At 43.6% G+C, this 26,005-nt stretch overlaps 1 pseudogene; it reads left to right on the top strand.

Annotated features, from left to right (window-relative positions):
- The window catches only part of LOC133779920 (ureide permease 1-like), a 30,082-nt pseudogene extending 4,733 nt beyond the window's left edge, over nt 1–25,349 (top strand).
- Nucleotides 25,350–26,005: the final 656 nt, after the last annotated feature.

The following is a 26,005-nucleotide window of genomic DNA, read 5'->3' as shown; positions in this document are numbered from 1 at the left end:
ACGAGTAATAAAAGAGACTACGCGCAGTGTGGTCGACTCTTGCTACAAGTGTGCATGTGTGTTAATTATTCAAACAGTGTTCAACTGGTCGATAAAATCGGACAGTGTTCAACTGCTCGATACATTCAAGCAGTGTTCAACTGCTCGAAAATTTTCCATATATTCTATGTGTTTCACGAGTAATTAACTGCTCGAACAGATTCAGTCAAGTAGCAAGTGACTAAGGATCTTTCAACCCTCGATCATTTGGGGGGCACATGTGGTATACTGGTATATAATTTAACATAGGCAATAAGAGCACGAGTAAACATATTTGTTTTTAGGCTGACTTGTAAAATTTTGAAGTAAAAAAAGGCCATTAAGCTAACTTGTTTGACAAAGCTTAAGTAACTTAGAATTTTTCAAAATTTCAAGTTAGAAGCAAATATTCGTGTGACAATAAACGTTATGCTCATAAAATGTTAGAGCAATAAGAGTGTGAGAAATTATACTTAGTATGGACTTATGAAATGCCTAGAATTTCTAAGTTAGAAAACTAAGTACTAATGCGAAAATATAAGGCATACATCAGAGTGACTTTACTATTCACAAAAAACTTATAACTTTTTAAGTCTAAAAGGACTTAGAATGTTTCAAGTTAGCAAAGAAAAGTAAAGTATAAATGCCAATAGGTCAGCTGTACGAGAAAAATATCAAAGTTGCTAAGAAACAATTGTCTTCACAAGAAAAAAGAGTAAACTACTAACCAGGTACAAAGTATAGCTGATTAGGTGCAAAGTTTTCCTGGTCGAAAGAACAAATATAACTTCCCTGGTCAGCTGAGCATACATCACTGGTCAAGTAGGAAACTCTGTTGTTGAGCATGACTAACAACAATGAGTCCTTGGAGTGAATAAAACAAACATGAACAAATGAATGCAAAGTAAACACTACATAGTGAAAAAATGTCTTTAGAAGAGAAGTCAATTTTTCCCAAGATTGATTGAGAGAAATCGATCTCTAAAAATGCTTTTGGGAGATTCAAACAAGGTGTTTAAAGTCCCGAGGAGTTGTGCGTGCGTGGCGTCCGTGTCTGATCGGCCAGCGCGCACATATGGCATCCGTGTCCGATCGGTGTGTGTGCATCCGGGCGGTTGAAGGTGACCGAGCATCTGGGCAGGCGTGGCGCACCCGAGGAGCACAGCAGGCACGCACGTGGTGTCAGATCGATGCACCCTTGGTTACGCCGAGGCACCCTAGGAGCCGCATTAAGCAGGCATCTGAGGGGCTGCGCTGAGGTTCCGAGGGCAGTCGCGGGTTGGTTTGAGTGGAGGCACGCATGTCCAAGGAGCTAGGCTCTGTGGCTAGCGGTTGTTGATGGCACACATCTGAGCTGGGATGTGCGTCCGAGGGGCCAGAGCGTATTGACCAATCGGCTGGGGTGTTGGTATGTGGCGGTTGATCGGTGGGCACAAGATGCATGCCTGATCCCTTTGTGTTCGAGTAGCCATAAGAATGCCCGAATATTCAAGAAAACAAACAGCCATGACCGATCGGCCATGGGTATTTTCCCTAAACCCTTTTCGATAAAACCTAGATCCCAAATAGCATGGACACAAACTCATTTCCTCACCCAAAATACACAACAACAAGATCAAAAAATAGAATTTGAAGAAATCAAAAGACAAGTTCAATCGTGGGTTCACGTGAAAGTTATCGACCGTGTTGACGCGGTTCTTCGGCAACAGGTAATTAAGAGAAGAAGAGAAAGAGATTAGTACTTAAAAGTAGAACCGCTGCAGATATGAAATCTTTGTGAGAAGAACTAGGTGACCCTAAACACGTTTTTTAAGTGGTTCGAAGGTTAAAATCCTTCTACTCCACTAGTCAATATTATTGATCTTTTCTGGGTAATTGGTTTACAAAATATATAGTTCTTACAAGACTATTTTTTCCAACCCCTATCAGTTCCCAGGGTCTCCATATTTATAGGAGAAGGCACCTGGAAATTGGTAGGGAGGTCATCCCGTGACCTTACCATTTGTCATATCAAGTCTGTGATATTCATGATTACTTCCTAAACCTGACACACAAGTGTGGTCTAATCAGTATGGAAGGAGATAATGGGCCGCACGGCCCAACCCATCCGTGGGTGTCTGAATACGCACGTTCCTGCGGCGTGTCCGAGAAGTCAGGGGGATATCGGACACGTGATGGCAGGATTATGCACGTTTATCTTGCGTGTTGACCTCCCATAGGGTCAGAGCTTCCTGAGAAGCTCGCTACCGGAGCAATCCATAACCCGAGCTGATCCTTCAGTGGTCGTCGGATGTTGTTCCCAGCTCCTGGAACAACAAGAAGGAGCAGGAAACTCCATCCCCTCGAGCTAGAAAGGGCCCGTCCTGAAGATAAAGCCTCTGGCCTGTGGGAGCCTCGGGCTAAATCATGTTTAGTCCGAGGATCGTCCTGCTAAACAGCCCGTGGGAAATCCAGGGCGTACATCTGCCCCCCAAGCTCCTGCTCGTGGTCCATGACGTCAGACATGGGAGACCACAGTTGGAGCTTTTAGACTTCTCCCACAACCCTTCGCATTCCATGCTTTTCGCATGCGTCTGATACGTGGAACGCCGCGGGTGGCGACGGTACATTATATGAGAACCGCATTAAATGGCCTAGCCTACTGTCCAGCCGTCGTTTCACATTTCGAGTGGAGGGTCTCCCAGGAGCCTTTTACACGTGATCCCCCCTTGTATAAAAAGGGGGTGGTCATCCCACGCACGGACCACCTTACCATTCAGAACCTCTCAAGTTTCCTTCTTTTCTCTCTGACCTTCCGAAGAGCAAAACCCTCATTTCCATTGCTCTCATCTTCTCCGTTCACGAAGCTTAAGCGTGCGAGTTCCTTCAAGGCCTTGGAGACTACTGTGCCAACGAAGCCCCTACCCGCGCAGCAACCTCGCTCACCATCCAACCCTATACTGTAAGTCTTCTGTCCCCATTTATTTTTGAAAGCATGCCACTGTAGCCTAGGTAAAATTTTTTACTGTAGCCACATGCAGAGGTTTTCTGGGTCGCGCGGATATGGAGGGTGATGGCCCTTCTTTGATTAGGGCACATTTGCCATGGGACATCGCCTTAGAACATGGGTTCCATGATTCTTTCTTAGGAACAATTTCTGGTAGGATCCGTAGGAACTTTGGGTGCAAAAACCGGGTAGCTTAGGGAATACGCCTTAAAAGCGGTTTTGCCACGCCTTGCCTGTTGAAACTTTCCCCCCAAGGCAAAATATTTTTTTTTCTTACTCTGAGCCATCTGACACACGAATTCCGAGTAATCTGGGATCTGTTGAGGGCATAGGCGCGTGTTCCTTGGAACGCGTGGCACCACTCTCCACGGGCTGGGCTTACCCCAGCTCGTGTACTTAATGCTTGCCTCACTCTCCTGCTCGGGTCGCCTTTTCTAAAGTGTTTTCTTTTGCTCGATAGGCGACCAGATGGCTCCAAAGAGAAATCTGCCACAGAAGAATGTGGGAAGTTTGGCCTCCCAGAAGGATAAAGGAAAGGCGGTGGTGACCAGCTCGCCAATTCCTCACTTTGGACCGGCGGTGGAGAAGCAGGCCGAGGTGGCTCCTGACGCGTTTTTCGAGGCAGAGAGAATCGTCTCGAAGATAACCAGCCAGGCAAAGATCACCAAAATCTTCCTTAACCACAACATTCCTCTGGGGAAGACCTCCGTGATCGCCCGACCTGCTGCGGATGGGGAGAGGAGCTGCACGCCGCTCGACGAGTCGTTCGCGGCCTGGAGCGGGGAACACTTCAAGGCAGGGGCCTTCCTCCCCCTGGATCAGTATTTTGCTGATTTTCTGAACTACGTGGGGCTGGCCCCATTTCAGCTCCCCCCCAATTCCTACCGTCTGCTGGCGGGACTGAGGTATTTGTTCCAAAAGCATGAGTGGGAGGTCCCCACTCCTGCTGATATCTTGTATTTCTTCTGCCTCAAAGCCAGCCCGGACCAGCGGGGGCGAGGCGACGGGTTCTATTACTTAACCCGCTTCCCTAACACAGCAGCAGTGATCGAGCTGCCGAGCCATCCAAACGACTTCAAAGACCAGTTTTTTATGTCTACTGGGTTTCGAAACTGCGATCATCATTATTTCAACCGCCCTCGTAAGTAATCCTCCATTTAGCTCGCCTTTTAACGGTTATCTTATTTTAGCCCGTCCCTTATTCCAATTCTGATTTCGACCAACCTTGCAGCCATCTACTCGAGGACCGAAAAGTCCGTGACCCTCGGGGGTCAATACGACACACTGGCGAACCTGCCTCCCAGTGAGAAAGACTACCGCGTGCTCGTGACGGACGAGACGATGGTATTCTGCAAGCTGATTTTCCCAAATCAGACTTTGAATTTGAAAAGGCCCCGGGGGCCTCCCCCAGCCCGCGACAACAGGCCGATCGTCGCGGAGGAGGTCGCAGATGACGAAGGCGAGGAAGAAGGTGAGGAAGTTCCTCTGGTGAGGAACAGGAAGCGGAGCTTGGAGGTCACCCAGGGGATGATCGAGGAGAGGGCCCAATCCGGAGCAGCCGCGGGTCCTTCCGGTCAAGGTAACTTTTACTTATTTAAGAACGTAGATAGGGCCACTGCAGACCCCCGGCTGGTTAGGTTCAACCCTAGGCAGCTCGTCCATCGTCACCCAAGGAATCCGGACCTGGACACGCTTCTGCTCCACTGCGTTGACCAGCTCGTGCTGGACAACCAAGAGAGTCGGCCCAAGGGTACCGTAGTAGTAGATAATACCCTAGCCTTTAGGTCGGCCATTTTTGAGGAGTACGGGACCAATTTACGCACGTGGCCTGCGCTCCAGAGGGGCGTCTACGCTCCGGGGATTAGGCAGTACGCAGAAGAGTCCAGCCCCGATTCAGAACCAGACCTAGAACCTTCGCCAGTTCGTGAGATAATCGTCCTAGGCTCTTCCAGCTCGGGGGGTAGGGCTCCCCTAGTATTTGCTTTCTTATTGCCTTTATTTCTGTATGATTGCTGATAACCGTGTTTTTTGCTCTTTGGCAGAAGAGATGTCTCAGCCCGGGAATAGTCTGCGGGGCGTTGTGTTTGGTGGGAATCCCCCAGCGGGGCCGAGGTTAAAGAGGCTTCGCGAGTCCAAGAGCTCGACCGGGGTCTCCACCAAATCCCCAGCTACGGAGAAGGGGAGAGACCCGTCATCCCAGGTCGCGGGGGCGAACCTCCCTGTCGCCAGGACAGGACTCATGCATCCGCCACCCCAATGATCTCCACTGGCCGCCCAGGACGGGGTAATAGAGGTCGGGAATCTGGCCGCGGTAGCCCCGGACGTGCGTATCCCGGTCGACCCCCGGGCTCTGGAGAAGATGCCCGAAGCATTCCGGGGTACGGTGTACGAGTCGGCCAGCTACGCCGTCAGCCACTATTACAATATCAGGGAGAAGGAGCTCCGGGCCATCGAAACAACGAGCCCGGTCCGAGTTATAGAGTCCGCTATGGACATGACTTTAACGGTAAAGTGCCCCCTTCTTTTAAGGCTTTGACACTCACACGCCGCCTTTCTCCTTCCAGTTTGCTAATTTATCACTCTTTTCTTGCAGGGCATGGCTGCCGCCTATAGAGGCATCGTTAGGACCAAGGCCCAGCTCGAGGGTTTGGAAGCAGATCGCCAGACTGCCCTCCAGGAGTCTCAGGAGGCGAGAGACGCCTTGGCGGCCTCAAAAGCCGAGCTAGAGAAGGTCCGCTCGGAGAACCAAGAGCTTAAACGCTCCCTGGCCGCATCCGAGCTAGAGAAGCTTCGCTCCGAGAACCTAGAGCTTAAAAACTCCCTGGCCGCATCGCGGGCAGACCTTGAGGTGGCGAAGGCCGAAGTCCAGACCTCCCAGACCGCCCTGAAAGACGAGCGGGTCGTGTCGGAGCAGTCCTTACAGGACCTATTCTATCACTGCTGGTCCCACAATCCGGACGCGGACTTCTCCTTCATGCCGCCGGACCTCTGGGCATTCCTGTTGCCGCGGCTTCAAGCCCGCCTGAATAAGGAGGCTCCTCCATCGGAGACTGGAGAGGCCTCTGCCTTGGCGGAGCAGGGTGAGACCGCGACCTCCAAAGGGCCAGCTGATGGGGCTTAGGATGCTTCTTGTTTTCGTATTTTGAACTCTTTTTTTTTTATTGTAATTCTCTTTTTTATGTGAGGCGTTTCCGCCTCGAGACAATTTGCTCAACCAGTTTTACATATATATTTTCATGTATTTGGTCATAATTTATCTCTTTATTTTTATGAACGTAGTTCGAGCTAACTTTATCCGTATCCCGGGCTCTTTAAATAAGATCCGCGTTCAACAATTTTCTAGTTCACTCCTAAGTTTTCTGACCTGGTTAAGACCAGGAGCTTATTTTGAAAAAACTCAGATCGCGTCAACTTTTATCCGTATCCCGGGATCTTTAAAGAAGAACCTCGGTCAACAAATTTTAGCTAACTTCTAAGTTTTATGACCTGGTTAAGACCAGGAACTTATTTTGAAAAAAACTTAGTTCGTGTCAACTTTTATCCGTATCCCGGGCTCTTTAAAGAAGAACCTCGGTCAACAAATTTTAGCTAACTTCTAAGTTTTATGACCTGGTTAAGACCAGGAGCTTATTTTGAAAAAACTTAGTTCGTGTCAACTTTTATCCGTATCCCGGGCTCTTTAAAGAAGAACCTCGGTCAACAAATTTTAGCTAACTTCTAAGTTTTATGACCTGGTTAAGACCAGGAACTTATTTTGAAAAAACTTAGTTCGTGTCAACTTTTATCCGTATCCCGGGCTCTTTAAAGAAGAACCTCGGTCAACAAATTTTAGCTAACTTCTAAGTTTTATGACCTGGTTAAGACCAGGAACTTATTTTGAAAAAACTTAGTTCGTGTCAACTTTTATCCGTATCCCGGGCTCTTTAAAGAAGAACCTCGGTCAACAAATTTTAGCTAACTTCTAAGTTTTATGACCTGGTTAAGACCAGGAACTTATTTTGAAAAAACTTAGTTCGTGTCAACTTTTATCCGTATCCCGGGCTCTTTAAAGAAGAACCTCGGTCAACAAATTTTAGCTAACTTCTAAGTTTTATGACCTGGTTAAGACCAGGATAGGACTTAGTTTGTGATAACTCTTATCCATAGATAAAAATTAACACCTAAGTCGTTAAGGAGACCTGGATATATCCGGGTACCATATGCCCCCCAAGTAACTGGGAAAGGGTCTTTCGTTGTTACTTTAAAATTACCCTTGCAAATAACGAGAAACATTTGATTTTTATTTATACATCGGAGGTGACCTTCTAGGTCTTACACATGTTTATTGATAATATTTCTTTAGGTGGATTGCATTCCAAGTCCGCGGGACCGCCCCTCCACCAAGTCGAGCTAATTTATACGTCCCTTCTTTGATGACTTCGATGACCTGGTATGGTCCTTCCCAGCTTGGTCCCAGAACCCCATCTTTGGGATCTTTCCCGGCCAGGAAAACTCTCCTCAAGACCAAATCGCCGACGCTAAAGGCACGTCTTTTGACCTTAGCGTTAAAGTAGCGAGTGATTTTCTGTTGATAATGGGCGAGCTGGAGTTGTGAATCCTCTCGCCTCTCATCCATCAAGTCTAAGGAGTGGCATAGGAGCTCGTGGTTCTTGTTCTGTTCGTAGGACCGGACCCTGTGCGATAGGACCTTTACCTCCACGGGGAGGACCGCTTCACTTCCAAAGGTTAGGGAGAAAGGAGTGTGACCCGTGGGAGTCCGATGTGAGGTCCTATAGGCCCACAGAACTTGGGGGAGCTGTTCTGGCCAGATCCCCTTTGCCTCATCTAGCCTCTTCTTGAGGCTTGCCTTCAGAGTTTTATTGACAGCTTCGACCTGGCCGTTCGCCTGGGGATAGGCCACGAATGAGAAACTTTTCACAATTCCGTTCTTTTCGCAAAATTCGGTGAACAGGTCGCTGTCAAATTGAGTGCCATTGTCGGAAACGATCTTTTTGGGTAGGCCGAAGCGACAAACGATGCTTTTAATCACGAAGTCTAGCACCTTTTTCGATGTTATTGTCGCCAACGGCTCTGCTTCGGCCCACTTTGTGAAGTAGTCAATGGCTACCACGGCGTAACGGACCCCGCCCTTTCCGGTGGGCAGGGCGCCTATTAGATCTATGCCCCAAATGGCGAAGGGCCAGGGAGACGATATCATTTTTAGCTCGGTCGGGGGTGCTCGTGCAACCGCGGCGAACCGCTGACATTTGTCGCACTTTTTTACGTATGAGATCGAGTCTTTGGACAGAGTCGGCCAGTAAAAACCCTGCCGAAGGATCTTCAAGGCCAGGCTTTGCCCCCCAGTGTGATCTCCGCAGAATCCGTCATGAACTTCCTGCAGGATGGCCTTCGCCTCACTTGGAAGAACACACCGGAGGAGAGGTAATGAATGCCCACGTCGGTACAACACCCCCTCGACTAGCGTATATCTCGGAGCTTGATAAAGGACTCGCCGTACGTCGTTGCGCCTTTCGGGTAACTTGCCCTCGATGAGGTACTCAACAATGGGAGTCATCCAGGTCGGCCTGATGTCAATCATCTCAATATCCGCTCGATCTCCGTCTATGCTTGGTTTGTCCAAGAACTCAATTGGCACCAACCCCAGGGTTTCTGCCTCCCCCGAGGTGGCGAGCTTGGCGAGAGCATCTGCATTGGCGTTCTGCTCCCGAGGTATCTGCTCGATCGACCCTTGCCCAAACGTAGATAATTCGGATTTTACCTTAGCCAAATAAGAGGCCATCTTGGGACCCCGCGCCTGATACTCGCCTAAGACCTGATTCACCACGAGCTGGGAGTCGCTGAAGCACTGGACAGAGCTTGCCTTTAGCTCGCTAGCTATCCTAAGTCCGACTAACAAGGCCTCGTACTCTGCCTCGTTGTTGGACGCCTTGAACCCGAATCTCAGCGCCGAATGGAATCTATGTCCTTCTGGGGATATCAGAATAATTCCGGCCCCGGAGCCGTTCTCGTTAGATGAGCCATCAACGAAGATCCTCCACGATGAGCCTGAGGATGTGAGCTGCTGTGAATCTTCTGATGGGATCTCACGGAATCCCGCGCATTCTGCCATGAAGTCGGCCAAGGCTTGACTTTTTATGGTAGTTCGGGGAGTATAGAAAATCTCGAACTGACTGAGTTCGACCGCCCACTTTAGCAAGCGTCCCGAGGCTTCAGGCTTTTGCAAAACCTGCCTTAGAGGCTGATCGGTCATGACGTGTACAGAGTGGGACTGGAAGTATGGCCTGAGTTTTCGCGAGGCCGTGATTAGGCAGAACGCCAGCTTTTCCATCAACGGGTACCTTGACTCAGCTCCGAGGAGTCTCTTGCTGATGTAATAAACCGGTTTCTGAGCCCGGTCCTCTTCTCGCACCAGAACGGCACTAGCTGCGTCCTCAGTCACGGCCATGTAGAGGAAAAGAGGTTCTCCTACCCTGGGCTTTGATAGCACAGGTGGCTCAGCCAGGTGCGTTTTTAGGTCGAGGAATGCGCCCTCGCACTCTACTGTCCATTCGAACTTCTTGTTTCCGCGGAGCAGGTTGTAGAAAGGCAGGCACTTGTCGGTCGATTTGGAAATGAACCGGTTCAGTGCCGCCACCCTTCCTGTGAGTCCTTGGACATCTTTCCGCGACCTGGGGGATGGAAGCTCGAGCAGTGACCTGATCTTGTCGGGATTTGCCTCGATTCCTCGGGTATTGACTATGAAACCCAAGAACTTCCCCGATGCGACACCGAAAGTGCATTTCTGAGGATTGAGCCTCATGCCATATTCTCGCAGTATGTTAAAACATTCTTCCAGGTCGGCAACGTGGTTGGTGGCAGTCTTTGACTTGACAAGCATATCATCGACGTACACTTCCATGTTCTTCCCGATCTGATCCGCGAACATTCTATTTACCAGCCTTTGGTAGGTAGCTCCGGCGTTCTTTAGACCGAACGGCATGACCTTATAGCAATAGACATTAGTCGGGGTCATGAAGCTGGTGTGATCCTGGTCTGCTGGATTCATCGCGATCTGATTGTAGCCCGAGTACGCGTCCATGAAGGACATGAGCTCGTGCCCCGCCGTGGCATCCACCAGTTGATCGATCCTCGGCAACGGAAAGCAATCCTTGGGGCAGGCTTTATTCAGGTCGGAAAAATCAATACAGGTCCGCCACTTGCCATTGGGCTTTGGAACTAACACGGGATTGGCAACCCAAATGGGAAATCTGGCTTCGCGGATAAAGCCACATTTCTTGAGCCGGGCCACTTCTTCTTCAAGGGCCTCGGCTCGGGTTGTCCCTAAACGCCTCTGCTTTTGAGACTTTGCAGGGACGCTTTTGTCTAGGTGGAGCATGTGCATGATTACGCTCGGACTGATCCCTATCATGTCCTCGTGCGACCATGCGAATACGTCTAGGTTCTTTTTCAGAAACGCGGTCAGATCCGCCTTTCTTCTATCGCAGAGGTTCTTTCCGAGCTTCACCGTCCGTGAAGGGTTTTGTTCATCGATGCCTACCTCCTCGAGATCTTCAATAGCTTGGAGCTCGGACCTGTCCTCGCCTACTCGGGGGTCAATGTCCTCGTTTAAGGCGAGCTTTTCGTCTTCGGAAACCCGAGGTTTTTCAATCTCAGGGGCCGCCTTGGGTCCCTGCGATTCCTCTTCATCCTGAATGGCCATCGCCACCTGCCCGGGTTTAGATTTTCCCTTCATGGAAATGCTGTAGCATTCCCTGGCAGCGAGCTGATCGCCCTTGATAGTGCAGACCCCTGTCGAAGTAGGGAACTTCATGGCGAGGTGCCGGACGGATGTGATGGCTTCGAAAGCAACGAGCGTTGGTCGGCCCAAAATTGCATTGTAGGCAGCGGAGTAGTCAATGACTACGAATTCGAGCAGTTTGGACACTGTTCGGGACTCGTCGCCTAGGATGATCACCAGCTCGATCGTTCCTATCGCTGCTGACCCTTCGCCTGAAAAACCATATAGCATCATCGAGGTTGCCTTTAGCTCGGAGACGGTCAGACCCATTTTTTCTAAGGTTGAACGGAATAGGAGATTCACCGAGCTCCCATTGTCCACTAACACCCTCCTTACTCTCCGGTTGGCGAGCTGGACTGCTACGACCAAGGGATCGTTATGAGGGAATTGGACATGGCCCGCGTCCTCCTCCGTGAAAGTGACTGGTTGTTTCTCTAACCTTTGTTGTTTTGATTGACGCTGTTCCGGGACGAACTCCCCTCCATTGTGGGCCTTCAACTCATTTATGTACCTCTTCTGGGCGCCTCTGCTCGTGCCAGCCATGTGTGGCCCTCCAGAGATGGTGGAAATCTCTCCCTCGACCACGGGGGGAGGGACGTCCTGATCTACTCGAGGTCCAGGTTGACTGGCTGGGATCTCCGGAGCGGGTCGACCTGTGGGGACCGTGTTCCGCGAGTATTGCGCCAACGGACCTGCTCGGATGAGAGTCTCGATTTCATCTTTGAGGTGCCTGCAGTCGTCGGTATTGTGCCCGACGTCGTTATGAAAACGGCAGAATTTGGAAGCGTCTCTCTTTCCCTTAGGGTGCTTTATTGGCTCCGGTCTTTTCCAGGGGACTCGCGTAGCGTTGGCCAGGAAAATATTCTCTCTGGTTTGGGTGAGCTCGGTATACGCTGTGAACACGGGCTTGAATTTATCCACGGACTTATTCTTCTTTTGACCGTGCTGGACGTTTTCACCATTTCCTTTTCTTTTGCCGCCACCGGGCTGGTTGCTCTGCGTGACGTCGGGAGTCGCTACTACGATCTCTGTTCCCGCCCCAGCGGGCTTCTCGAGGACCTGGCTGGTCCCCGCGGCTGAAGCTTCAGCTTCCTCCAAGTTTATCCATTCTTGGGCTCTGTTAAGGAATTCACTAACTGAGTTGACCCCCCTCCTTTGAATATCCTTCCACAGATCTCCGCCTACTAGGATCCCGGTCCTCATGGCCATGAGTTTGGAGCTGTCGTCGGCATCTCTGGCTCGAGCAGCGACATTTGCAAATCTGCTCAAGTAGGCTTTTAGCGTTTCTCCAGGTTGCTGTCTCACGTTAGCTAGGGAGTCGGCCTGGACCCTGGCGGCCTGAGAGGCGCGGAATGCCCTCTTGAAGTCAGCCGAAAAGGTCTTCCAGGAGCTGATTGACTGGCTTTTACTTTGTTTGAACCACTGCCTGGCAGGTCCAGTTAGGGTGGAAGGAAAGATCAAGCAACGAAGCTCTGGCCCGATGTTATGAGCCATCATTAGGGTGTTGAACATCCCTAAGTGGTCAGATGGGTCTCCATCCCCGTTGAACTTTGACAAGTGAGGCATACGAAAGCCAGAAGGGTATGCCGTTGCTGCTATGTTGGGGGCGAAGAGCTCCATCTCATCCCCTGAATCATATTCATCTTTTTCTTTCTCTGACAGGAGCTTCTTCATCAGCTCCTCCATTTGAGTTAAGCGCTCTAAGGTTTTGTCCTGAGATCCTGGGTTATTCCGGGGCTGTTCAACAGCTCCGGACCCGTTGTACATATTAGGCGGGTTATTGCCCCTCCTATCTGGAGATAGGTCATTTGGGGCATTCCCGCCATTACGTACTTCGGATCGGACCCCAACTGAGCGGGCCTGGCTACCATCCCTAACTCGATCCTCTCTGTGAGAGTTGAGGCGATCTCGAAGGTCGCCTCCCTGGGTATTATGGTGACTTTGTGCTAAACTTAGTCGCTGTCGCAGGTCTCCTCCCGAAAGATCACTCCGTGCACTACCAGTCCTGTGACTCCTGCTGGACAGGCTCGATGTGCGTCTTTGGCGGCTCCGACCTGATCCTTCCCCCGGCACCCTGCTGCGCCGGGAAGGCCCGGCCGATGGCGGGTCTCTCCTACTATTTACGTAGGCCGGGATGTCTCGGATGGTTTGAGGAGACGGATATCTGATGGGAGAGGGAGGATGTCTGACCGGAGAGGCGATCCTAGTGCCGTCTGGACGGACTAAATTTGGTGGGGGCCTCTCGGCCCTGCCAGCTTGATGGTTTCGCGCTGGGCGATCTGGACGAGGAACTGGACGCTCTTCGGGGACGGGCTGACGTCTCCGGATCTCCTCGGCCCTTCTTTGGGAATTTCCCCTATCTCTTCTGGGTGTCCTCGAGGAAGGCTGAGAGCTAGGGGTTGATGTCCTAACCGAACGGCTGTACTGCTGCGGTTCGGTCTGAGGCATTTCCCTGAAGTTCGCCTCTTGATGGCGTGATGAAGGGGTGGAGTTGGCTGCAGGGAGTCTACCCGAACGGCTATACCTGGATCGATTACTCTGGCGAGACTTAGGAGCCTCGCCTTGCCTCTCTCCAACGTTACCGTTGGTTGTGAGAGGGGGTAGTCGACTCAGAATATCCTGGATTTGCTGACCAGCTGCTGCTAGCTGGCTCCTCAGTTGAGCATTCTCCATCTCCACCGCAGTATAATAACCTGGATTCGGATTAGGCGGCCGGGGCGTCGAACTACCAGTATCGTCTTGGCCGGCCGGCTGCTTTCCTGGCCTTTGCTGGACTTCAGGAACTTGCTCCTCGGGGAGGGCAACATGGCGGGCCTCCTGCCCATCATGCTGTTCTGTCTCGTTGCCATGTTTGGATCGAGTGGTCACCATAGTTGTATGTTTGTGGTAGTACTAATTAGATTCGCTCTCAATGAAAGCACCAAACTGTTGACGCGGTTCTTCGGCAACAGGTAATTAAGAGAAGAAGAGAAAGAGATTAGTACTTAAAAGTAGAACCGCCGCAGATATGAAATCTTTGTGAGAAGAACTAGGTGACCCTAAACACGTTTTTTAAGTGGTTCGAAGGTTAAAATCCTTCTACTCCACTAGTCAATATTATTGATCTTTTCTGGGTAATTGGTTTACAAAATATATAGTTCTTACAAGACTATTTTTTCCAACCCCTATCAGTTCCCAGGGTCTCCATATTTATAGGAGAAGGCACCTGGAAATTGGTAGGGAGGTCATCCCGTGACCTTACCATTTGTCATATCAAGTCTGTGATATTCATGATTACTTCCTAAACCTGACACACAAGTGTGGTCTAATCAGTATGGAAGGAGATAATGGGCCGCACGGCCCAACCCATCCGTGGGTGTCTGAATACGCACGTTCCTGCGGCGTGTCCGAGAAGTCAGGGGGATATCGGACACGTGATGGCAGGATTATGCACGTTTATCTTGCGTGTTGACCTCCCATAGGGTCAGAGCTTCCTGAGAAGCTCGCTACCGGAGCAATCCATAACCCGAGCTGATCCTTCAGTGGTCGTCGGATGTTGTTCCCAGCTCCTGGAACAACAAGAAGGAGCAGGAAACTCCATCCCCTCGAGCTAGAAAGGGCCCGTCCTGAAGATAAAGCCTCTGGCCTGTGGGAGCCTCGGGCTAAATCATGTTTAGTCCGAGGATCGTCCTGCTAAACAGCCCGTGGGAAATCCAGGGCGTACAGACCGGATGGAAGCTTTTGGATGACCTCAAAAACATTTTGCTAGAAGAAAAGTTTATCATACGAGTAAATCGTATAATAAACTTGGGGGGCAAATGTTATCCCCAAAAATTGGAGTTCGATGATGTGGAAATAGAAGTGACAAATTGCAAGGAATGGCTGGGTAATCTGGCTTAGGAGTGACCCGGTAGACCAGCGAATATTTTTGACTGACCATTCAAGTGTCATGACCGACCAGTCATGACCTTGGCCGACCAGTCAGGTGCTTGTCCGCCCAGTCAGGTGCTTGTTCGCCCAGTCAGGTGCCCGACCAGTCAGGTGCTTGTCCACCCAGTTAGGTGCTTGTCCGACCAGTCATGTCCTTGGCCAACCAGACATGTGCTTGTCCGCCCAGTCAGGCGCTTGTCCGACCAGTCACTGGTCTTGGCCGACCAGTGAAGGTTTGGCCGACCAATGAGGAATTTTGGTCCTTTAGTTCTCCTCCTGAGTGTGATGTGGGGCGACTAGACAGAACAGTGCTACACAAAGGATCCCAGTAACAGTTTCAACAAGAATCGGTCATACCTGTGCGGGAATCTCTCAGATTCACTACTACAAAAATGGGCAATTGTGTCAGTCAAACGCGTCAGTCAACGCAGTTGACTGACGCTGTTGACCAAGAATTAGCATTTGTGGCAGTTGGACACTGCCACAAATGAGGGCCCAATTGCGTCATAACGTACACTGACGCTGTTTAATGGAACCGTTTGTGTCAGTGGGGCACTGACGCAAACGGGCTGTTAACGGCGTCAGTGGCCCACTGACGGTAACGGGGCGTTTGCGTCAGTGGGGCACTGACGCAAACGGCAAAGTAAAACGCGCGTTTTTGGGGATATACTTTGAAAACCCATAATCTTCATTGGATTTTTGGGGTTTTCTACATCAAGAACCCACATTGCACAATTACCACAAGTAAGTGTAATTTTATTAATTTTTATGATTTAAATATAATTTTTGTGAATTTTTTTTTTTATAAATTGACTATATTTCAGATTTTTAATTTTTAGATAGTTTTATTAACTTTATTTTTTTAAAATTTAATTAAATTTCGAATTTACCATGTAAATGAGTATATATATAGATTAATGTATATATTTTGTATAAGTTTCATTTTATTAAATGTTTAGTTTGTTTATTATTAGTAAATTTTTGTTTATATTTTGTTAATTTTTTAAAATTATTTTTAAATTTTGGGTTTAATTGGTAAAATAGGTATATATTAAAATTGTTTGTTTTTTTTAAGTTATATTTTATTATTGATTTAGTTAAGATATTTATAGTCGATTTTTATTTATGTGAGTTGTTAACTTTTTTTCAAATTTTTTTTTTATTTCGGGTTTAAGTAAACAAATGTGTACATATAACAAATTATTTGTTTTCTTTAAGCATTTTATTGTTTATTTAGTTACAATATAGCTTTATGATATTTTTCTTTATATTTTGTTAACTTTTTTATTATTTTTTTGTATATTGTGGTGAGATCAAGCTTTGGAGGATTTTATATTGGAGGTAATATTTTAAACCTTAATGTATAATTAATATATTGAACTTAGTAGCATGTACGAATTATAAAATAGTGGAGATAGGATCTGGGATTGTGTGTTGCGGTGATATAAGGCTGTAATTGTGCATGTTTGATTGATTACTTGATTTGTTGTATTTATGTGATGAATATATGTTTATTTAAATTTTGGGAAATATGATAGAATTAGGGGAAATGCTGTCCAATTTTTTTTTTAAGATTTAGTAATTTGGGAATTATGCATGTTTGATTGATTAATTGGTTTGTTGTGTTTATGTGATGAAATATGTTTATTTAAATTTTAGGAAATATGATAGAAATAGGGGAAATGCTGGTCAATTTTTTTTAGGATTTAGTAATTTTAGAATTATGCATGTTTGATTGATTAGTTGAATATTTTTGTGTATACCATGTGTTGTTTAAATGCACATTTTAAATTTGGGAAATGTGATAGAAATAGGGGAAATGCTGCCCAATTTTTTTTGGACATATTGTTTCCTTTATTTACTTTTCAATTAAGTAATCCACGAACATAATTGTTAATGTTTGTTGCTTTGTTTGTTTGTTTTTTTTGTTGTGTGAAGTTTGACAATGGATAGAGATTGGATGTAAGCGGATAGGTTATCTATGAAATATAGGAATGGAGTTGAGTTTTTCTTGGAATTTTGTGCAAGAAATACTCAATCTCCTAATACTATTCCTTGTCCATGTGTTAAGTGTGGTAACGTTGTGAGGATGCCAATTTTTAAAATAAAAGACCACTTATTTAGGAATGGAATAGACAAAAGTTATAAATTATGGTTTTTGCACGGTGAAAGAATGAAAGGAGCTGATGAGGGACCATCTAAGAATAATAAGTATTTTGATGTTGATTACGAAGTTGATGATGTTGCGGAGATGATTGATGATGCACAATATGAATCACATGTGGATCCAATTAAATTTCAGTCAATCTTAGAAGATGCTGAGAAACCCATTTTGCCTAATTGTATAAGGTTCACTAAATTATCAGCACTGCTTAGGTTGTATAACTTAAAAGCCAAACATGGGTGGAGTGATAAGGGAATGACAGAGTTGTTAACATTTTTAGGAGAATTATTACCCGAAGTTAATGAAATGCCGTCTTCATTTTATGAAGCAAAGAAGACATTGCGTTCGTTAGGCATGCAATATGAAAAAATACATGCTTGTCCGAATGATTGCATCTTATATCGAAAGAGATTTGTTGATGCAATTGCATGTCCGACATGTGGCGAGTCTAAATGGCAAAAGAAAAAAAATTCAGATGCAGTTAGAAAAGGTGTCCCTGCAAAGGTTTTATGGTATCTTCCACCGATACCTCGTTTGGTTAGGTTGTACCGAAATGATGATCATGCTAAAAATTTAATTTGGCATGCTAAAGATAGAGTAAAGGATGGCAAGCTAAGACATCCAGCTGACTCGCCAGCTTGGAAAATAGTAGATGTTAAATGGCCGGAATTTGGGAATGAACCGAGGAATATTCGTTTGGGTCTTTTTGCTGACAGAATTAATCCACACAATTCCCTTAGTAGTAAATATAGTTGTTGGCCTGTAATGCTAGTCATCTATAATCTACCACCATGGTTGTGTATGAAGAGGAAGTTTACCATGTTGACCTTGTTGATATCTGGTCCTAAACAACCTGGAAATGATATTGATGTATACCTAGCTCCTTTAATTGATGATTTGAGCACATTGTCGTATGAGGGGGTTAATGCTTACGATGCTTATAAGAAAGAAAATTTTAATCTTAAAGCAGTGTTGTTGTGGACTATTAATGATTTTCCAGCCTTAGGTAATCTTTCTAGATTTAGTGTGAAAGGGTACAAGGCGTGTCCCATTTGTGAAGAAGGGACTCATTCTGAATATTTAAAACATTCTAGAAAGATTTGTTATATGGGACACCGAAAGTTCTTATTCGAAAAACATAAATTTCGAAGTTTGACAGATGCCTTTAATGGTAAACTTGAATTTGGAAAGGCTCCACCACCTTTACTTGGAGGAAAATTGTTAACAAAGTTGAACAAAGTCCAATGCAAGTTCGGAAAACCTAGAAATTTTACAAATAAGAGAAAAAATGTTAGACGTGAAAAAACAAAGGAGGTTGTAGATGGTGCGACAGGTTGTTGGAAGAAGAAATCTATTTTTTTGAGCTTGAGTATTGGGAGCATTTGGTTTTGCGGCACAACTTGGATGTAATGCACATTGAGAAAAACGTGTCAGATAGCTTAATTAGTACATTGCTGAATATTCCTGGTCGGAGTAAGGATGGAATCAAAGCTCGGTTGGATTTAAAAGTAATGGGTATACGCAGTAAGTTACAACCAGAGGTTGGTGAGAGACGAACCTATTTACCACCTGCATGTTATACCCTGTCTAAAGAAGAAAAACAAAGTGTATGTCATTCTTTGTCGAATGTGAAAGTACCGGAAGGTTATTCTTCAAATATTTCTTCTCTGGTAGATATGAAAAATTTGAATTTAGTTGGAATGAAGTCTCATGACCATCATACACTACTTGAACATCTTCTATCGGTAGCTATCCGCTCTGTGTTGCCCAAAAAAGTTCGATATGCAATTACCAAACTATGCTTTTTCTTTAAATCTATTTGTTGTAAAGTGGTAGATGTGTCGAAGTTGGACAATCTTCAAACAAATATTGTGATAACTATGTGTGAGTTGGAGCAGTATTTCCCACCTTCATTTTTTGACATAATGGTTCATTTAATAGTTCATTTGGTGAGAGAAGTAAAATTGTGTGGACCAGTATACTTGAGATGGATGTACCCATTTAAACGGTATATGAAGGTTTTAAAAGGTTATGTTAGAAATAGAAGTAGACCTGAGGGTTGCATAGTTGAATCCTACATCGTTGAAGAAGCAATGGAGTTTTGCTCAGAATACTTATCAGGTGTTGCGAGCATTGGACTATGTTTTTCTAAAATTGAGTTTGAAATAAGTAAAGGTGGTAGAGGTGGTGTTGTTTCTGAAGTAAATAAATTTGATCGAGATGAAGCACATCGCCTAGTCTTACAAAATATTGATGATGTTCAACCATACATCGAGTAAGTTCTTATACATATGCATGATCAATATTATTTTTCTCTTTCATTATATTGACAATGATATAAATGATATTTCTTGAAGAGGACATTTCAATTGGATCAAGACTACTTATCCTAATAAGTCTCGGAATAAAAAATGGGTACAAGATGAACATTATCGAAAATTTCAGCACTTGGTTCGAGAATGAGGTAAAATACTTGTGTTGTTTTTGTTTGAGTGTTATTGTATTTTAGCTTGTTAGAATTTAATATACTTTGTTTTATTTTATTGTATTCTAGGTTCTGATTAACACCACAAACAAAGTGTCTGAAACACTAAAATGGATAGCACGAGGTCCTTCAATGAGCGTAATTAAGTATCAATGCTATTATATTCACGGTATTCAATTCAACACCGTAGAACGTGATAACATTAGAAAGACACAAAATAGTGGTGTTACTATTATCGCCCAGACTTTTCAAATATCTAGTTCCAAAGATAAAAATCCCATAAATTGTGATATGACATTTTATGGGGTGATCAAAGAAATTTGGGAACTAGATTATGTGACTATTCGAATTCCAGTCTTCTTGTGTGATTGGGTGAAAAGTGATAATGGGGTCAAAACAGATGACTTAGGATTCACACTGGTGGACTTAAATCGAATAGGACATAAATCTGACCGCTTTATAATGGCATCACAAGCCAAGCAAGTATTTTATGTGAGTGATCCAGTAGATGCTCGATGGTCAGTTGTCATAACAAGTCAACTGAAAGATTATCTGATCAAAGAGTCTGGGAGCGATGACATTATACTTGAACAAGAAATGTTTACCATTGATTCATCGCCTATTGATGTCACCATTGACAATGATGATGACTATATACGCGAGAATGGTGAAGGGTTTTGGGTAGAAAATTAAAGGTATATATATTAATTTTATGATTTTGTTTTTATGTATTTTGTGAAGTTTATACCAGATAATATTTGTGTTTACTTGCAGGTACATTGATTATGGATCCATCATATGATGAAGATGGCGATCCGTTTGTTGATGATCATGGTAATGGTCTAGAGGGGATTAATCCTACCGCACCAACAAATACACAAGAAAAGAAATATAGGGGTAAATCAAACTGTAGTGATGTATTCAAAGCAAGAAGTGAGGGTCGCAATTATGAGGTCGAGTACAATCGTTTTGGTCGAGTGATGGGAAAAGGGGGGATCAAGATGAACAGCACCATCGGTCTTCTATCACGCACAACCCTTCCTTTAGATATCGACAATTGGAAACAAATGCCAAAGGATAAAAAAGAAACTTTATGGGGTCAAATACAGGTAACCTATAATATTGACTATTAAATTTATCATAACGAATTAATATATTGAAAAAAGTTTAATATTTTTGGGTTCGTTTGTGCAGGAAACGCTCAAACTTCCAAATTCTTCAAAAACAGACGTCCTCAAAGAAGCAGGAAAAACATGGAGAAATTGGAAAACAAGACTAACAAAAGATCTTATATATGTATATAAGAATGTTGCTCCTGAGCTTCTTGCCAAGCCGCCATCAGAGTACATCGAGTATTACAAACCAGAAGATTGGAAGAATTTTGTTGCAAAAAGACTAACCCCAAACTGGGAAGAGATGAGAAAACAAAAACAAAATGCTTGGGCTCAGAACAAGTATCCACATCACTCAGGGCGTGGTGGTTATGCACTGGTAAAGCAAAAAATGGAAGAGGAACTGGGTCATGAGTTGACCGAATATGACAGAGCTGAGATGTGGACACGGGCACGGATGAACAAGAATCGAGAAGTTATTGATTAAGAAGCTCGAGATGTGGTCAATAAGATTGTAAGTGTTCTTCGATTTTTTAAAATAATTGTAATGATTAATCTGTGTGTTAAATTCTAATCGATTTATTTACTATGTATATAGGCGGAATACAGGCAAAAAGTAGCAGAAGGCGAGTTGGTGGAGGAAGGTTCAAACGATATACTAACAATGGCATTAGGCACTCCAGAGCATGGGGGACGTGTTAGGGGGGTCGGTGCACATGTCGCTCCCCGTCAATTTTTTCATGTCCCACCACCAAAAAGATTAAATCACAAACAAAAAGGTGTGGAAGATGCTCGTTATAAAGACCTTGAAGAGAAATGGCGTCAATCTGAAGAAAGGGCACGTCAACAGGAGGAAAAGTTAAACCAGTTGATGGCGCATATTACATCTCAACAGAGCGGTGCATTTGGATCATCAAATGCATCTGGTTCGGGTGTAGGAGGAGCCTCAAACACACCACACGCACCATATGCCCCTCCACCACCAACATAGGCACAACAGGCTCCGCCACCACCGACATGGACATCATATGCTCAACGACCACCCTCACAGCTACCACTTGCTCCTCCACCACCGACGCAGGCACCATGTGCTGCCCCACCACCACAGTCAAATTTTCCTGAGGAGGTAATAATTTCTTATTAATTCATTATTGCATATATTTGATACAGTAAATATAAACTAGTTTATCGAAAAGTCTAACAAATTAATTGGAATGTAACAGATTAATTGTAAGTTGTGTCTTGGTTCGACACAAAATATAGTTGCAGAGGGGAAACTTGTAAGTACATGTTGCAGAGAAATACATAGCGTTCAACTGCCTCCTGGAAATTATCGTGTCAGAGTTGAGGTAACCATTCAAGAGAACGCTAGTTTACCATATCCGCTTACAATGGAAGGTTATACATTGGTTGGACAAGCAGTCGGGTATGATGTTGGATGGCCACAACATTGGGTTCTTACTAATCAACAAACGAAAGAGCCACTTGCGCCCTCTACTCAACAACCAAGACAATAAAAAAAAAGAATAGAGGCATTGACACAGGAGCCTACAGAAGTGCCTTTCTAAAAAATATTGAGGTGTTTGGTGAAGTTTATTGATAAATGGCAAGCTGACCGCGTGGTAGAGATTCCAATTGTTGAAAGGGTATTTGGATTCGAAACTATCGCTCTATTAGGGAAAGATGATATCCTCCACTTGTGCAACTATGAGATGATTGGACAGACCGAGCTAGCATTATATATGAGGTACAATGGTGTTTATAATCTTAGTTTATTTAGTTTAACTTGAAATTTAATAGTTTATTAACTTATTTAATTATATGTAGATTCCTCGATGATTTGGTGCAAACGAAGGGATTGAACCACATGTACACTTTCATGCATCCCGCTTTAGTGTCCACTAATGCAAGAACAAATGAAATACGTGCTAAAAATCTCTTTGATCGGTTTCTACAGATGGAGCTAGAGACACAGTTTCTAATTTTTCCTTGGAACAACAAGTAAGTCAACTTAATTTTATATTCATATATTTTGTTTATTGATAAATATCTTACACAAGGTTTTTTTATTGCAGCTTTCATTGGATGTTAGTATTAATTCAGCCCCACAGTCATTCGGTAGCTTTTTTGGATCCTGTAAACTCACATTTCCGTCCGGAAATCAAGGAAATAATTATCATGTAAGTTTTTCATTTTACTTAATTAATTTATGATTTTATTTCAAACTCATATATGGGTAAATATTAATATTGTGTGCAGGGCGTTGGATCAATATGATACACACCGAAGACTAAAAGAGTCAATCAATCTAAAAGTTTGTGTTCCTAAGGTAAGTAAATTATATTACTTATCGTATTCAACTTTTTGACATATTTCTATTATAATAACTTACTAAATATAATTCTTAACTTTGGATAACTATGTTGTAATAGTGTCGAAACCAGACTGGGCCAACCGAGTGTGGCTTTTACGTTATGAAATTTGCTAGAGACTTGATTTCACAGCCTAGACCGAAGGCCTACTTGAAAAATGAGGTATTGTTTTGCTTTTTAATTTTCATTTAAACTATCGTTCATGATTTTATTTGGATGATTATTTGTAACATATTATTTTAAATATTTTCTAATTAGTTTACGAATACGAGTCCATATTCGGCTGACGAAATCAACGAGATACGGGATGAGTGGACTGAATCAATTATGGCGTATCTCAATTAGCAAATGAGCAAGTGGGTGAGGAAATTTTAGTTTAAGTAGGTTTGACACTTAGAAATTTAGAACACAAGAGTACATATATTAACTTTGATATTTGAATTACTTTTATAGTTTTGATCACAAATGTTAACTCTAGATAAATGTTTATAAAAACTTATATTGTTGTTTTTCTGTTCATACTGCTGTTTTTCTGTTTCTGCTGCTGTTTTTTCTGTTTCTGCTGCTGATTATTTTTATCAAAACAGGCCAGGGAAATTGGCATAAACATTTGCAACTTCCCTGGTTAATACTTTATGTGACAGTGCCCAACTGACGCAAAAAATACTCGTTTTTAACATTTGTGCCAGTGCCCCACTGACGCAAACCAGAGTGTCATTTGCGTTAGTGGGGCACTGCCACAAATGCCAGATTTGTGGCAGTGCCCCACTGACGCAAATGCCACTCTTGTTTGCGTCATGGGCAATTGCGTCACATAGTACACTGACGCAAAAAATCAACAGTGGCAGTGCTAAACTGACGCAAATGGCCTTTTTTGTTGTAGTGATTATCCCACAAAAATAGTGTATTGTTGTATTTTGAATATTATTATTAATTGAATATAGTAAGAATAGCAAAATATCCCGATTATAGGGGACATCATTTGTACGATCGTGAGCCTATAAATACAAGGCCCATGGCATCATAAAGAGGATTCGATTCAAATTTTCTGAGAGAATATTTGTATCTGGAGAAATATTGTATTCATTTCATCTGCACTAAAGAAACTCAGTTGACTCAGGTTCATCTGATCTTGAGTGTAGATCTATAATCATAACTCTAAGTGGACTAGGCTATTACCAACACATTGGGGTTGAACCACTATAAAAATTGTCTGTGTCGTATATTTCTTTTGAAGGTTTTTTGTCGTTTTGACGTCCACACGTCGTTGGCCAAAAACACGGTCAACACTCTTATAGATACTAAATTTTTTGCTTATGTTGCGATCTTTAATGGTGACAGGAACAACCTTGAATTACTTTTTAGACAATAGAATTATAGAGCCGAGATCCTTTTCCCTGGCGTTGGCTGCTTCTTGGTTGCTGTTTGCCTTGCTTCTACTGTCCACTCATCTAATGCAGCTGATACTAAAGAAAAGCTTGAAGGTTTTTCATCTAAAGAGGGGTATGTTTCATTCATTAAATGTTAAGGTTATCAAAGAATTATCTTGTTTTTATTCATTTTTAAAAATAAAATCATCAAGCTTGTTGAGTGATGCAATTTTTACTTAATTGTTTTGTTTGATGGTGCACTTAAGGATAATGAGAATGACCAGAAAACTAGCTGTACCACTATAGATGGCACTGTAAAAGACAATAATTTTTAGTGTGGAAAATCAATTAAAATTCTCACATTTAGATGAAAAGTGATAATCTTGTGTTGCAAAAATACTACACAGCAATATTTGGACGTTCATCACCTGACATTCAAATCCACACATCTCAGATTCTCTATCACATTTAATAATTATAACTCTTGCTACAGGTGTTTGGGAAAAGCACTCTCATTGGACTGTCCATATGTTTCTTTGCTGGTGTTTGCTTTTCTCTATTCTCACCAGCATTCAACTTGGAAACAAATGATCAATGGCATACATTGAAAGATGGGGTTCCTCACTTGGTTGTCTACACTGCATTCTTTTACTTCTTAGTATCTTGTTTTGTCCTTGCTATAATCCTCACATCACATTCCTTTACTACCCTGTGCTGGACTTACCGAAATCATCATTCAAGGCTTATATGAATGAATGGAATGGCAGAGGCTGGGCCTTAATGGTCGGTCTGCTCTGTAGGTTTGGCAATGGTCTCCAATTCATGGGAGGCCAAGCTGCAGGGTATGCTGCAACAGATGTTGTTCAGGTTGGTTCAAATATTTTTTTTTTGTCTTTATTCCAAACTTTTCTTTTGTGGGATAAACTTCTTTGTGCAAAATTTCAACTGAACCAAAATGTGCATCACATACTAATATGGACTTTTTTGGGGTGGTGATTGGCAGGAACTTCCACTAGTAAGCACTTTCTGGGGAATTCTTTTGTTTGGAGAATAAAGAAAATCATCAAGAAGAACATATATATTGCTAGTAAGTATGTTGTCTATGTTTATTGTGGCTGTTGCTGTTCTTATGGCATCATCAAGGCATCAAAAGTAGGAGTCAGCTGCATACACAACCCTTTGCCTTTGTTTTTGGGTAGTATTTTGTGTAAAGTAATAAGTTGGCATATGGTTTGATAATACCGATGAGGATGCATTAACAAACTATACGAGAAGCTGTTGGTTCAATTGATAGTATTATGATAGTCTAATTTGATTGATTTGATAGGGAAGATGAGAAAGACAAAATGATAATGGGGCCAATTTGAATTAATATTATGCTCATTACAAGTGTCCTCTCTTGTAAATAATTTCCATAGCATTTTTCTTGAAGTAATTTGTGATGCTAGATAATAACAATAAAATATTTCTTTGTTTATTTTGCAGATGTGACAAGAGAAATAGAAAAGGATACTTAATTTTGGAGGCTTTGTGTTGGGCAGTTGTAGAGTATTTTGTGCCGAAAGTAGTAACTTTTCAATATGTTGAATAGTTAAGACTACTTGAATACTTTAAGAACGTTTTGTTGTTGATGACAGTGTTGAATGTTTTAAACTAATTTGTGGATTGTTAATATAATGTTGAATGTTTTTACTATTTGTTATTTGAAAATCAAGTTCATTTGATGATGCTAGTATATATTAGAAAGCTAATTTTAATTATATAAAAAAATTAAAATATAATAAAATAAATTAGTGTTATATAAATGAATAT

This window comes from Humulus lupulus, chromosome 5, assembly GCF_963169125.1.
Source record: "Humulus lupulus chromosome 5, drHumLupu1.1, whole genome shotgun sequence".
Classification (NCBI taxonomy): Eukaryota; Viridiplantae; Streptophyta; class Magnoliopsida; order Rosales; family Cannabaceae; genus Humulus; species Humulus lupulus.
The sequence above is the reverse complement of the archived record's forward strand: the minus strand, read 5'-3'. Positions and strand labels throughout refer to the sequence as shown.